This window comes from Anolis carolinensis, chromosome 1 (assembly GCF_035594765.1).
Source record: "Anolis carolinensis isolate JA03-04 chromosome 1, rAnoCar3.1.pri, whole genome shotgun sequence".
In the NCBI taxonomy this organism is placed as follows: Eukaryota; Metazoa; Chordata; class Lepidosauria; order Squamata; family Dactyloidae; genus Anolis; species Anolis carolinensis.
Window position 1 is genome coordinate 134,218,837 of NC_085841.1, and position 12,895 is coordinate 134,231,731.

Below are 12,895 nucleotides of genomic sequence, written 5' to 3' on the forward strand. Positions count from 1 at the left end.
TTATTTTTAAAATGTTTCCATGGCTCCAGAGTTGTGAAAGCTTGAAATGCTAGATGCTTTGGAACTGATTGAGCAGCAGCTGTACCCTACAAACTCTTATCAAATCTAACCCTTCAGTAAATGTATACACTTGAGATTTTATGTGTAACTTGTATCTTTTATGTACAGTGTCAACTGTACCAAATGAAATGTATCAGTATCTAAGAGGCAGCTACCTTTCCATGCCCTCAGTTTGCATAATCCCTTGGGAAAGGAAATCACAGCCAGGGTCCCTCCAGCTATTTCCCAAGCCAGATAAATATCAACACTTTTTGTGTATGTATGCAGATAGATGACCCCCTTTGTCACCAGGGTAAGATCAGTATGTTTGTTCATTCAATTTGAGATTTAGAGTCTGCCACTCCTGAGGAAGAGAGGGCTCAGCAAACATAAATATATTAAATCTCTATAAGGTAAAGGTAAAGGTTTCCCCTGACGTTAAGTCCATTCGTGTCTGACCCTGGGGGGTTGGTGCTCATCTCCATTTCTCAGCCGAAGAGCCAGCATTGTCCGTAGACACCTCCAAGGTCATGGCCAGCATGACTGCATGGAGCACCGTTACCTTTCTGCCAGAGTGGTACCTATTGATATACTTACATTGGCATGTTTTCGAACTGCTAGGTTGGCAGAAGCTGGAGCTAACTGTGGGCGCTCACTCCTCTCCCCGGATTCAAACCTGTGACCTTTCGGTCTGCAAGTTCAACAGCTCAGTGCTTTAACACACTGCGCCACCGGGGGCTCCTATGGGGGACTCTCTATAAGGGCAGCCAAACCTTTGATTCTTTGGAATCACTACCTTTGTCTTTTGGGTCTTGCACATTTGTTTCACATGGAATTAGACACTTGAGTTAATCAGGGATCCATCAGCATATCCACATCAGCATTTCCTCTTGGACTATGCCCTCCCAAGGGGTGTCTCTACAACAGATAGGTTTTTTAAACTAACAAACCACCAGCTGACATTCTTCCGCTGCAGAAATCTCCTCCTTCAGGCCATGACATCAAAGGAACTCCCAGCCAATCCGGGCATGGATTCTAACCTGCTTTTCATTTCAGCCAGTCAGAGGAGGGAGCAGAAAGTCTGAATAGCTGTCAGAACTGTATAAGATGTCATGTATTTTTCTGTGAATTTATGTTTGTAACTTTTGAAGCATACTACTTGTATTTGCATCCTTATAATAAACTTCTGTGGCTCTGCCTTCAACCTGGAGAGCTTGTTCTCTGTTTTGGCTGATCTGTTTTTGCAGGTGCTTACCAGGCATGAGCATCTCTAACTACCTAAAATCACTACAAAATTATGGTTGTTGCTGTTGGGTGCCTGCAAGTCCTTTCTGACTTATGGTGACCCTATCATGGAGTTTTCTTGGCAAGCTCTGGCTACTCTTTATGTTGGCCGCGGGATGCTGGAGGTTGTAGTCCAAGAAATAACATGTCAAAGTACTGGGCATGATGTACCTCAGTTGTAAATATCTGTTGTAAACTTAAAAAGTGGATCTGATGATTGTACAACTGTTTAATTTTCATTATTGCACCATTTGCAAAATAAATCCTTACAAAATACAACATATTGCAATTGGTTGCATTGATCAAAGACATGATAAGCACTTGTCTGGTGGAAGAAGAGATAATACATCTGCTATTGATACATTTCTCCAAATATTCCGCAAACTTGTATTAAGTTTGTTTCCTACTTCCCTGAAAGCAAAGCCTGAAGAAAGAATGTTTTGCCAAACAATGCAATATTACAAGGAGAAAGAAATAAGTATAAACATTCTAGGTAATTTTCCAGAGAAATAGTTTCTTCAGAAACTAATTGAATAATTTGTTTGAATACATTACAATTGTTCTTGGAAATTAAAGAATTAGCACTGCTGCTTACAATCTAAAATCTGTTTGTCATTTATAATATTGTATTAAATAAACAGGAAGGAAGGACATATTCAATAACGGCCGGGGGTGGGGTGGGGGGAGGATTGTGTGCGATGCCTGACAGTGGTTGAACATAAATTCCATTTTCAAAGAAAATAAGTTTGACAATCAATGCATAGAGGAACATTATTTTACAAGAAACTCAGAAAAAACAATGCTAGTTTTGTTCTTTGAAAAAATATTGTTGATGAAAGCAGTCTTTGCACCAGAGAGCAGTCTGCAAAAGAATGTTTGTTGTCATTTTGTTCTTTATTGTGGTGAACAGAATGCATCGAAAAGGCAAATTCGGTTCCCTGCAGAAATAGAGATGTATTGTCGGATCTCTGGGCAATCCAAAGTGAAAATGATCAAATACGCTGTAGTCCTTCTAATGTAGAAAATTCGAAGCTAAGAGTGCAAATTAAACACAATCTTCTATTATAAAAGACCCCTCCATTATTAGCAGTCATATGTTTTTGGCGCAGTTGCACCCACACATCAAAGTCTGTGTTTCTGTGTAAGTGAAATATGTTGCCAGAACAAAACAATGCCGCATGGGAGAAGTGCTTTCTCTCTACCAAGCATTCAGGGATGTATATTTCACGCTCCTGCACTACAAATACCATGTCAAACAGATGGTCTGACAATCTGTAACAGCAGCACTATGCATGAATCTTTGGACAGGGATCTATATATAAAAAAGTCTAAGCCCATTCATTTCGTTTTAATTGCAAGTGCTGCTTTGCGCAAAATTCACACCTGTTGCCTGAAGTCATCCTTATTAGTGCACTGACATTTCTATATCTATAACCAAAATCACCCTAAATGTGCGTAAAAAAGTAACACTAAAGCTTCTCTGTCTTGAATCTTCGCATGGCCATTTTAAGCGTTACCACTTTTTGTGGGTAAATGTTCGTCTGTCAGCAATTATTTGCGAAGGCAAGTAACAAGGTGGCCCTAACTGAACACAATTCAATCTGTCTGCACTGCTCAGACATTAATTATCCATCCAGGCATTGGTGTCCTTTTGTATGTATTGTGTACAGCAAAAGAAATCCATCACATCTGAATTTTTCAGGCACTCCATCTTGCTGTAAAGTCAAACGTCTCCCATAGCTAGTGGCCATTTATTTTCTCCTGGAAAAAATGTGCAGTTCTTCTTCAATCCCTTAGGCTTTGCAACTTAAAAATGATGTGCATAAGAAATGTGTGTCTTGTGATGGCATCATTGCCTGGGACTGTCATACAGGTGGAAGATTGGTCTTGTTGAACAGACTTCCTCTTTATGTGGAAATACATGTGTTCCTTGGATCATATTTGAGATCCCTGGCAGGGCTAAAAAGTCAGAGGGAATCTCTTCTTCTGAGTGAGCTGGAGGGTGCTGTAAGTAGACATACTAATTCCAAACATGCCCAGGAACACAGCTGCCCGTTGCATCAGGTTGTCTGTTGTGTTGATGACTATTTTCCCAGCTGCTTGGGTCTGCAAGAAAGAAGAGTGAAGCATATTTTCAAAATGGAGAAAAGCCTTTTTTAAAAGAACATGATTTTTTTTGCCTACAACCAAATGTTGAAATGCATCTACTCTCTCAGGGATCCAGCAATCCATGCTCTCTACGCAAGACATTTCAATCCCTCCAGCCTTTTGGGTTCCATTCAGCCTTTCAAACAAACATTCCACATTTCATGCCTACCAAGCATGCTCCATCTTCACTGGGCTGACTATGTGTGTATTGGGGGAAGTACTGACCACATAGGGAAATACCTCTATTATGTTTCTGAGTGGTCCCATTTTGGATCCAGTTCTTGTTAGCACTCAACCACTTCAGTTTTAAACTATCAAGAAAGTGATGATACCCAGTTCATCCCATCACCTATCACTGCCTATATCTGTACTATACATCCAAAAAACAACAAACTGTAGATTCAGCCTGTGGTAAATGATCCTTTGGGACAGTATGCACAGCTGGATTGGGTCCAATTCATCCTGATTCAGTATCCAGAAGAGACACCAACGTCATCACCTTTTCAATGTGCTTATTGGTGCAGAGAAAGGGCATGATGAATCATGGCCATGTTGTTGCCTTTCCTAGCTGGCTACAGAAATCCATAAAAGCTCCTTAATATGGCAGGTGCCTTTGCTGATATCAGAATAGGGTGCTCGTGCAACCAGCATGAAGAAGGGGACAACTTCCCATCCTTCTTGGTTGTGCATGAGCCCCATTCTGACATTGGCTGATGCACTTGCATGAACAGGAGATCTTCCCTCCTTTTTCCACTCATGGAGACATCTCTGTAGATATCGGAATGGGGTACCCATGCAGTCATGAAAAAGGATCTTGCTGGTAATGCAGTGTCCATAATGTCCAGAAGCTTCCTGGCTCACCAGGAGTGGTAGTGGTGGCAGCAACATGGCAGCTGTGCTCCATCACCATGTAAATAATGTTCACAAATTTGACATGAATGTGCCAGATCCCAAGTTACTCTGAGGCACATTTACACCAGCTAAACTATCCAGTGTTGATGAGCCCAAAGAGTCATAGGTTTGGTCAGTATCTATTATCTCTCAGAATAACAAATTGGCAAAATCATCTCTGACTCTCTGAGTATTCCTTGTCCAAAAAAAAAAAAAACACTATGAAATTCATAAAATCACAGAATCATAGAGTTGGAAGAGACCACACGGGCCATCTAATCCAACCCCCTGCAATGCAGGAAAAGTACAATTAAAGTATCCCTGACAGATGGCAATTCATGGGGGTCACCATAAATTGGCAAGTAACTTGAAGGCACATATACACACACCCAGCTACAAATGAGGAAGAGTTACTGAAAGTGAGTTTTGCCCAAATTTCCTGGACAGAAGTTATGTAATACTTGCCCTCTTTCTGCAAATATGATCCTGATATAGCCATGCCTATGAAGTCTCGCTTTGAAAGAAACCTTTATCACATTTGAACATTGGGAAGAGCTTTTGAAACACCTCCCCCCCCCCCCCAAGCCCTCACAGGCCAGCTTCATCATTATTCCATGTGAGTGTAAAGCATGTGAGTTTATGGCTTCAGCTTTGATGAATGTTTCAATGCATTACAAACAAAGATTCATAAGGACATGTAGAAGAGTATAAGAATCCAAGGTGCAAGGTGACAAGAAAGTCATTCTCTATTGTGTTGCCATAGGAACCATCACTCTGTCTTTTTGCTTGTATGATAAACTATTCTGCCAACACCTGTGGAACTTCCTGCTCAAGCAACAGAGGGGTACCGTAAATGGCATAAAACTGAGCTCTAGGCCTTCATCTTTTATGCTGCAACTGTGGCTGCTTATGTCCTGCAGCTACTCTGTTTCTGTGTGCACAGCAAAATAAATTACTTCCTCGGTGATTCTTCTGTAGTGGCTCAAAATTGAGAACGTCATCACCAAAGTCTGCAATATCCCTCCATTTGCTAGCACTCATGGATTTCAAAACCTGCTATATGGACATTATTGACATTTTCTTCAGATCGTAATGCCATAGTGTTATATCAGTCCACTCGGAAGAAAGTCCCACTGCATTTAATGTCAGTTCCGTCCAATGTGGTGTGCGGTAAAAGGTTATTTTGAGTTCAGTGGGTTGTACAACCCTCATTAAACCTCTTTTGTCCCCATTTAAAGATAATAGGACAATGTGAGACTTTGAGAACATCCTAACTAGAGAATGCTAGCCATTCAACACCATATCAACTTCCATGGCTCCATACTATGGAATCCTGGGATCTGTAATAGGTTGTGGCACCAGAACTGTCTGACAGAGAAGGCAAAATATATCACAAAAATTGAAACTCCAGAATTTCATAGCATTCGGCCATGCTGACTGATGTGCTGTCAAACTGTTAAAATTCTGCAGTGTAGATATGTTGCACAAATTGAGTTTTTTTGCACAATGGGATATCTTTTGCTTCTCGTTTCTCATTCAGACCCCACAACTTCCTTCCAGAAGATTCTCTGTCCTTCCAGAGCCATTCGTCAGTTTTTCACTTGAAGGACATTCTGAAGTCTGTAGTCGGTGTGCAAACTTGTTGCATCAGTGGTGTCAATTCCATGGACAAGTGGCACTGGATTCAGTACAATAGTTATTGTTTAACTTTCACCCAGGTAGAATTTTAAAAAATGCTCTTAGGTAGTTTCTAACTTTGAGGAAACTCAAATATGATAAAGCTTAGCTTTAATTAATGCCATAGTTGGGAATGTTCAGATTAGTGTTAGCGGCAAGGTTAACTACATACATGTTTTGTTTCCTTAATCTGGGACCTAAAAAAAACCCCAAAGACACCAAATCCTGTCTGATCTTGAAAGCTAAGTAGGTAAGTACTTGGATGGGAGGCAAGCAACAAATTCTAGGTGATTTATGCTCTGTTTCAGAGAAAGTAACTAATAACACCATCTATGACGTCTAACAAAATGCCATAAAATATGTGACATTGTTACAAAGTGACAAGTGATTTGAAGACACATATAGACACAAATTTTCTGATATATATATATATATATATATATATATATATATATATATATATATATATCTGCCCCACTCTCAATGTACCACTAGGACCAAACTCCTCAGACTCCTCCTGATAACAAGATGGTGTTACATTGTATTGGTGGGACCAAACATCACAGGAGGCATTTGGATTGTTGGTAAATTCATTAGGTGGACTTGAGCAAGTCCAATTCTCTCAAATCTCCTCTGAATAAATCTTACCCAGAAAACCATGTAAGTGCATCATAATAAATCACAGTAAACATGAAGGCGCATATAATGGATGGATGGAGATAGATAAGAGAGAGACTAATAGAGGGGGAACCAAGCAAGAGAAATTTGGAGAACACTATTTTCAACTTTTTATTTCATACTTTATAGATCTAGATCTGTTTTGGATTCTGCAAGAAAATGTGATTCCTGGAGAACAAAACATTCTAAACAGATAAGAACAAAGAAATTATACATATAAAGTGCAATATACATGTTCATGCCTTTTGTAGTCTAGCAAGGAACCAATGGTCAACATTTTAAAACAAATGCACTCCCCAGCAAAGATTTGACATCTATGAATGTCCTGGCATTTAGCTGCACCAAATCAGTTATTGTTTTTGCTGGTACATGTAAAGAGAGGATTTCAAAAACATAAGGAGTAAGGGCAAGAGAAATTAATATCTTACCTGCAGTAATCTTATATATCCAGGTGTGATCCTCCGCAGATGGATAACCATTTTATCCAACTTTGTTTGGGTGATGTTCAACTTCTAAGAGTTCTGCCTTTTTACACCATTAGTGAGTAAATGACACCTTAACACAGTCTAGCAGATGTACCAGAGGTATGCATTATAACCAGAATAATTAGAATGAAGACCTACAGAACAGTGAGATAAGCATGCATTTTTTTGCCCCCAGTCCTGGGTATAGTTCTTCCCATTAAGCTTTTTCTATGTCAATGGTCTACAGGTATATAAAGCCCTGCCAATTATATAAGCCGTCACATGAGATCCATCTGCAAAGCTTAAGTCTTGGCAGAAGACCTTAAATCTCCTGCCTGGAGCAAGGTATGTCTCCAATATTGGAAAACTCTCTTGGTATGTCCCAAGCTCATTAAGAAAGCAAATCAAAAGCTAGCCAGCTTTAGAACAAAGAGGTCTAAGCCTTTCCCTTCTCTATAGATAGAAAGGTTAATGGTTATAAACTGTACTGAAAATAAAGGAGAGGGGGAAAGGAGGTCATTGAAGAGCAGTGACAATGTAAATTGGATTCTACTGATTTAATGTAGCATAAGGCCAAGGGCACCAGAGTGGTCTGTCTATGCATGGAGGTTTTAAGAGGATAAACTCAGATTACTGCCTGATAAACAACCTGTGTAGGTGTGGAAAGGTGAAGTGTTTCCATTTTTTCTCCTGTTAAACACATTGCCAGTGCCAGTTCTCATTTTCTACTGCTAACGTAGTAATCCACTTCTTTTGAGCCTGAACACCACCCTGCTGTGCAACTTACCATAAATAGTTCTTTTTAAAATCATGACCACAAAATTATCTCCACTCAATGCAATGATGCTCTGTCATTTTAGAGTCCCAACTGAGAAGGCAGGGGCAAAGTAGGATGATTTCTTTCAAACCAGGCAGCTCAGCCTGGTAAGTTGTCTGGTCTCCTACATTGGCCTTCCTCCCGTATAGATTGAAATAGGCTACAACCCTGCCCATGAATATAATTTTAATCAGGACTCAAAACAGAAAGTTACCAAGAAAGACATGGGTTGACACAAGGGACATTTGTTGTTTATTCGTTCAGTCGCTTCCGACTCTTCGTGACCTCATGACCTCATGCCAGAGCTCCCTGTCAGCTGTTGCCACCCCCAGCTCCTTCAAGGTCAAGCTAGTCAAGGATACCATCCGTCCATCTTGCCCTTGGTCAGCCCCTCTTCCTTTTTTCTTCGATTTTCCCCAGTCTCACAAGGAACTAGTGGGATGAAAAGCCTTGATTAGCATACATAGCAGTATAACTGATTGGATTATGTTTGCTTTGTCATGATTTTCAAAGGCACTGTGCTGTGTGTGTTAACTGGAAAATGAAGTGCATGAAGCCGATTGGCTAAGTCTGCAAAGGCCTGGGGATTGATTTGATACTGTTTCTGTTCTATGTCTTTCGTGCTGTGTGGCCATGTTCCAGAAGTATTCTCTCCTGACATTTCTCCCACATCTATGGCAGGCATCCTCATCTATGTGGGCGAAACGTCAGGAGAGAATACTTCTGGAACATGGCCACACAGCCCGAAAGACATACAACAACCCTGTGATCCCGGCCATGAAAGCCTTCGACAACACATTGTTTCTGTTCTGCTGCTGCAGAACCAGTCTGGACAAGTTCTCAGTGCTGACTGAGTACTACTTGGTGAAGAGAGCTGTGCACTCAGAGAGACCTTGCTATTTTGAGGCCTGTTTGCTGCTCAGAAAAGAGGGAGAAGAACCAGGACTGTATTCTTCTCTGAAGCAGATTTGTGGACTGAGAAAGGACCATTTATGACTGTGGACTTTTGTAAGTTATCAGCGGGACCATTGTAAATACTACTGTTTTTGATCTCTTGGAATCAATAAAGTTCCTGTATTTTTGTTCTGCAAACCCGAGTGGCATGTTATTGTTCTGGATCGCAGATACAAGTAAGAGCTTCCATTTATCATCATCAATCCGTAATATGCTTGCCAGTTCAAAGATCCCATTATTGGATAGTATTACCAACTCCCATAACTCATTGCCACCCCATAATTCTGATGCCTTGAATAGGTCAGATCCAGGTAAGTAACCTGAAAGATGACTATACTGGACAAGTTAGCCTGGTGTAAATCTGCTCTCAGAGCAATCCCACTTAGGTCTGAGATCATTTCTGCTCTGCTAAGCTTCCACCAAATCCAAGCTGTGTAAACACTCAGTTTAACATCAGTAAAGGCACCCATGATCGCCAAGCACTTGGATGGAGTTCTGTGGCTGGCTAGGAGTGCTAGCGCGAACAACGCAAATATGATCAGCCTCCTTTCATTGCACTGATCAAGGAAAGAATGATGCAGTGGTGTCCATCTGGAAAGCAGGTGAGGCCAAATCAGACCTGATCCCACTGTACAGACTGCCCCAAAGTCCTGTAATAAAGTTTCTGGCAAATTTAGGATTCTGGGAGACCAGAATTCAAATCCTCCCTCAGTCATGGAGTCGACGAGGTGACTGAGAGCAAATAACATTCTCTCAGCCTCAGAGGAAGCCTCTTTTGAATAAAGCTTGCCAAGGAAACTCTGTACAAGGTTAACATTAGGGTCATCACAAATTGAAAACAACTTGAAGGCGCACAGCACTAAATACTGTAGACTACAAGTAAACAGCTCTTTTAATTTAATAGGAGGGATTAATCCCCTTCAGAATACCTGGATGGCATTACCTGGCCCAGGAATGGTGCACTGTGGCCTCCCAGATGTTTTCTTGACTATAAAATCTTAATTTTCTTGTGGTTTGTGTAATGGTTTTTGAAAATACATTCTATTAACTTTTACAGCACTAAACCTATGTAACTAAACTAATGACTACAACCTCGTGGAGAGCCGCATGATTAATCTTACAGCAAGGAAGCTATTAACTGTATAAATGGAAATATCCATCACATAGGAAAAGCATATCAAGAGAAAGTGTCTGCTCAGCCCAATCCAGGGTTTTATAAAACTATTGGAAGTTCATCATCAATGCAAAAAGTCAACAGTTTATCCCCTCAGTGGATGTTGCATTGAGTTTTTAGTAAGCATTGACTTCCTGACTGGACCAAAGTGTGTTATATGGGCCTCAAATAAGTGAAAGCCCTGACTCTCAATGCATACAAGTGGTGAGTAGCACAATTGAAGTATGGGGATGAAACCAACAAAATCTTCCAGATTTTGGGGGAAAAGGGTTCAGGTGGTCTCCCCCACTTTTGTCTAGAACCTGAGTATGGATCTCAATGAAGAGAAGCACCCTCTATTACTTTGTCTGATCCATTTTCATAAAGCCACCTAAGATAGTGTCCAGGGCCACATTTTGTAGTAATCAGTTCTCTTGATAAATTACACTATGTAACATAATTATCTGATCCTAGTTTGAAAATGTTATTTCCTGTTTATTGTGTGGTACTTACTTTGAAAGTCATTGTTATATTCTATTGTGGCTGAGGGTAGTACTATTATATTCTTCCATCTAGGCACTTCATAATTTTCCTAAATGAATATATGCCATTTTAAACCTTTCAATGTGGAGACCGCAACAAAGTGTTTGCAGTTTAATAAACTTTTTATATTTTTATGATAGAACCAATTAGAAAATTGCATTTATTGATCTAGAAAGAAAATCGTGTTACATAGTGTTACTGTTATACTCTTTATCAACATGAGGCAAAATTACCATGAAGATGATCCAATCAGTGCTGAGATATCAAACCTCCAGATTCATCAGGAAAGATTTGAGAGCAACCTTCGTTGCCCCATATCAACAGATGAGACTAAACTGTATTCTGTAGAGATGGACAGGTAGGACAGCTGGTTTAGAGTTGTGGTTTTTTTTTTGGGTTTTTTTACAGATTTTAACCTTCTCACATCTATATTACTTTCATACAAAGAAGGTGGAGAAAATCCATACATATTTCTCTTGAGTGTTTTTCAAATGTGTACATTAATGCATGCTTTATAAAAAATATCTTATTGTCATGTGTTCGATTCCTGTTTCTGCCGTTTAATCCATGTTTTTTTACCGTTTGTTTCATTTGGATGGCATGATATGGTAGACCCACCTCCGGAACGAAAATTAGCTCAGTATGAAATAAAAGGAGGAGCAGGTACTGTTTCTTTGCCTGCTTTTCGTGACCACAGTTTAATCTTTTTTATTAATCACCCAGCAAACAAAAAGTAAACCCTCCTTTACTCTCCTCTTCCATACTTCCTTATCAGCAAGTGGGAAGCCTCCTTAAAATGCCTTGGAGAATGTGTGTGTGGCTCCTCCTCCTGGGCTCTTGGAGCTTCTCTAGCGCCGCCTTGGGTCTCTTGCTGCTGCTGCTGCTGCCTTAGTCTCTCATGCAAGGAAGGCACCTCCAACCCCCTCCTCTTCCGCCTTTGCACCTCTTACTCTAGAGCAGTGGTTCCCAAACTTATTTGGCTTACTGCCCCCTTTCCAGAAAAAATATGACTCAGCGCCCCTGGTAAGGTGGGTGTGGCTTCTGCTCAAGAGGGTGGGGCTGAGCCTCTCCCCTAGTCCAAGATGCAGGGCTGCGAGGGGAGGTGGGCGGGGCCACAATTGGGTGGCCAGGACTGGGATGGGCGGAGTTACGAGCTCTGAGGCAGGGTTGAGCTTCTATCCCTGTCCTGCGGTGCCTGCCAGGACACAGGAGGCGGGGCTAGAGGAGGGGGCGGGGCCTCTTCCCAAGTGCTTGATGGGGCTGAACCTCTATATCCCGCCCCCGTGTTCTAACAAGCGCCTCAGGGGAGGTATACAGAGGCTCAGCCCTGTCTCTCACTCTTAGGAAGAAAGAGGCCCCACCCCCACTCCCACTCCCACCCCCACTCCCACCCTTTAGTCCTAAAAGGCCTCTCAGGAGAGGTATAGAGGCACAGCCCTGTCCCGGCTCTTGGAAGGAGGCCCCGCCCCCTGCCCTAGCTCCACCATCTGTGTCCCAACAAGTGCCTCAGGAGAGGTATAGATTCTCAGCCCTGTCTTGGGCTCTTGGGAAGAAGCCACGCCCACTCCTCTAGCTCCGCCCACTGTGTGTCCTAACAGGCTCCTCAGATGCTCAGTCCTGTCTCTGGCACTTGGGAAGAGGCCCCGCCCCTCCTCTGGCCCCACCCCCCGTGTCCTAATAGTGCCACCCCCACCCCCCTGGATCGCTCCAGCACCCACCGGGGGAAAGTAGCGCCCACTTTGGGAATCATTGCTCTAGAGTAAACTAGGCAGTGGCAGCAGCAATGACCCAAGGCACCAGCGGCAATTCTAAGAGACGAGGAGGGAGGAGGAGAGGGTAAGAGGCATGATGGAGAAAGGGGAGAGGGGCTGGAGGTGCCCTCCTTGCCTGAGAGACGGAGGAGAAGGAGCAGGGCATCCAGCACAGCAGCAGCAGCAGCAAGCAAGGAAGGACCCAAGGTGGCAGCTCCAAGACAAACCATGTCATTGCCAGAAATGGTGTGATGGGGAGGGGAATTCCCCCCCCCCCCCCATTGCTGCCAGTTAAAGGAGAAGTGAAGGGCTAGGCACTGGGCTGTGTATGTGGAGCATCATTTGGCAGGAAGGAATGGTGTCCTGCCTGACGCCCTCCTGCTGCTGTTGCTCCTGGAGAGACGTTAGAAGGCAGGGCCAGCAGGGGGATATAGGGAATGTTTTAAAGGCAATTTTATTTATAGAAAGAAAAAAAATCCCATAAAATTGGAGGATG

General features: G+C 42.2%; 1 long non-coding RNA gene across 1 annotated transcript; it reads right to left on the reverse strand.

Moving 5' to 3' along the window:
• Positions 1 to 1,537: 1,537 nt before the first annotated feature.
• Positions 1,538 to 8,422, reverse strand: LOC134295704 (uncharacterized). Its single transcript, XR_010002333.1, has 2 exons — positions 7,146 to 8,422; positions 1,538 to 3,429 (listed from the first exon to the last, which is right to left on the reverse strand). It is a non-coding gene; the product is annotated as an uncharacterized LOC134295704 (long non-coding RNA).
• Positions 8,423 to 12,895: the final 4,473 nt, after the last annotated feature.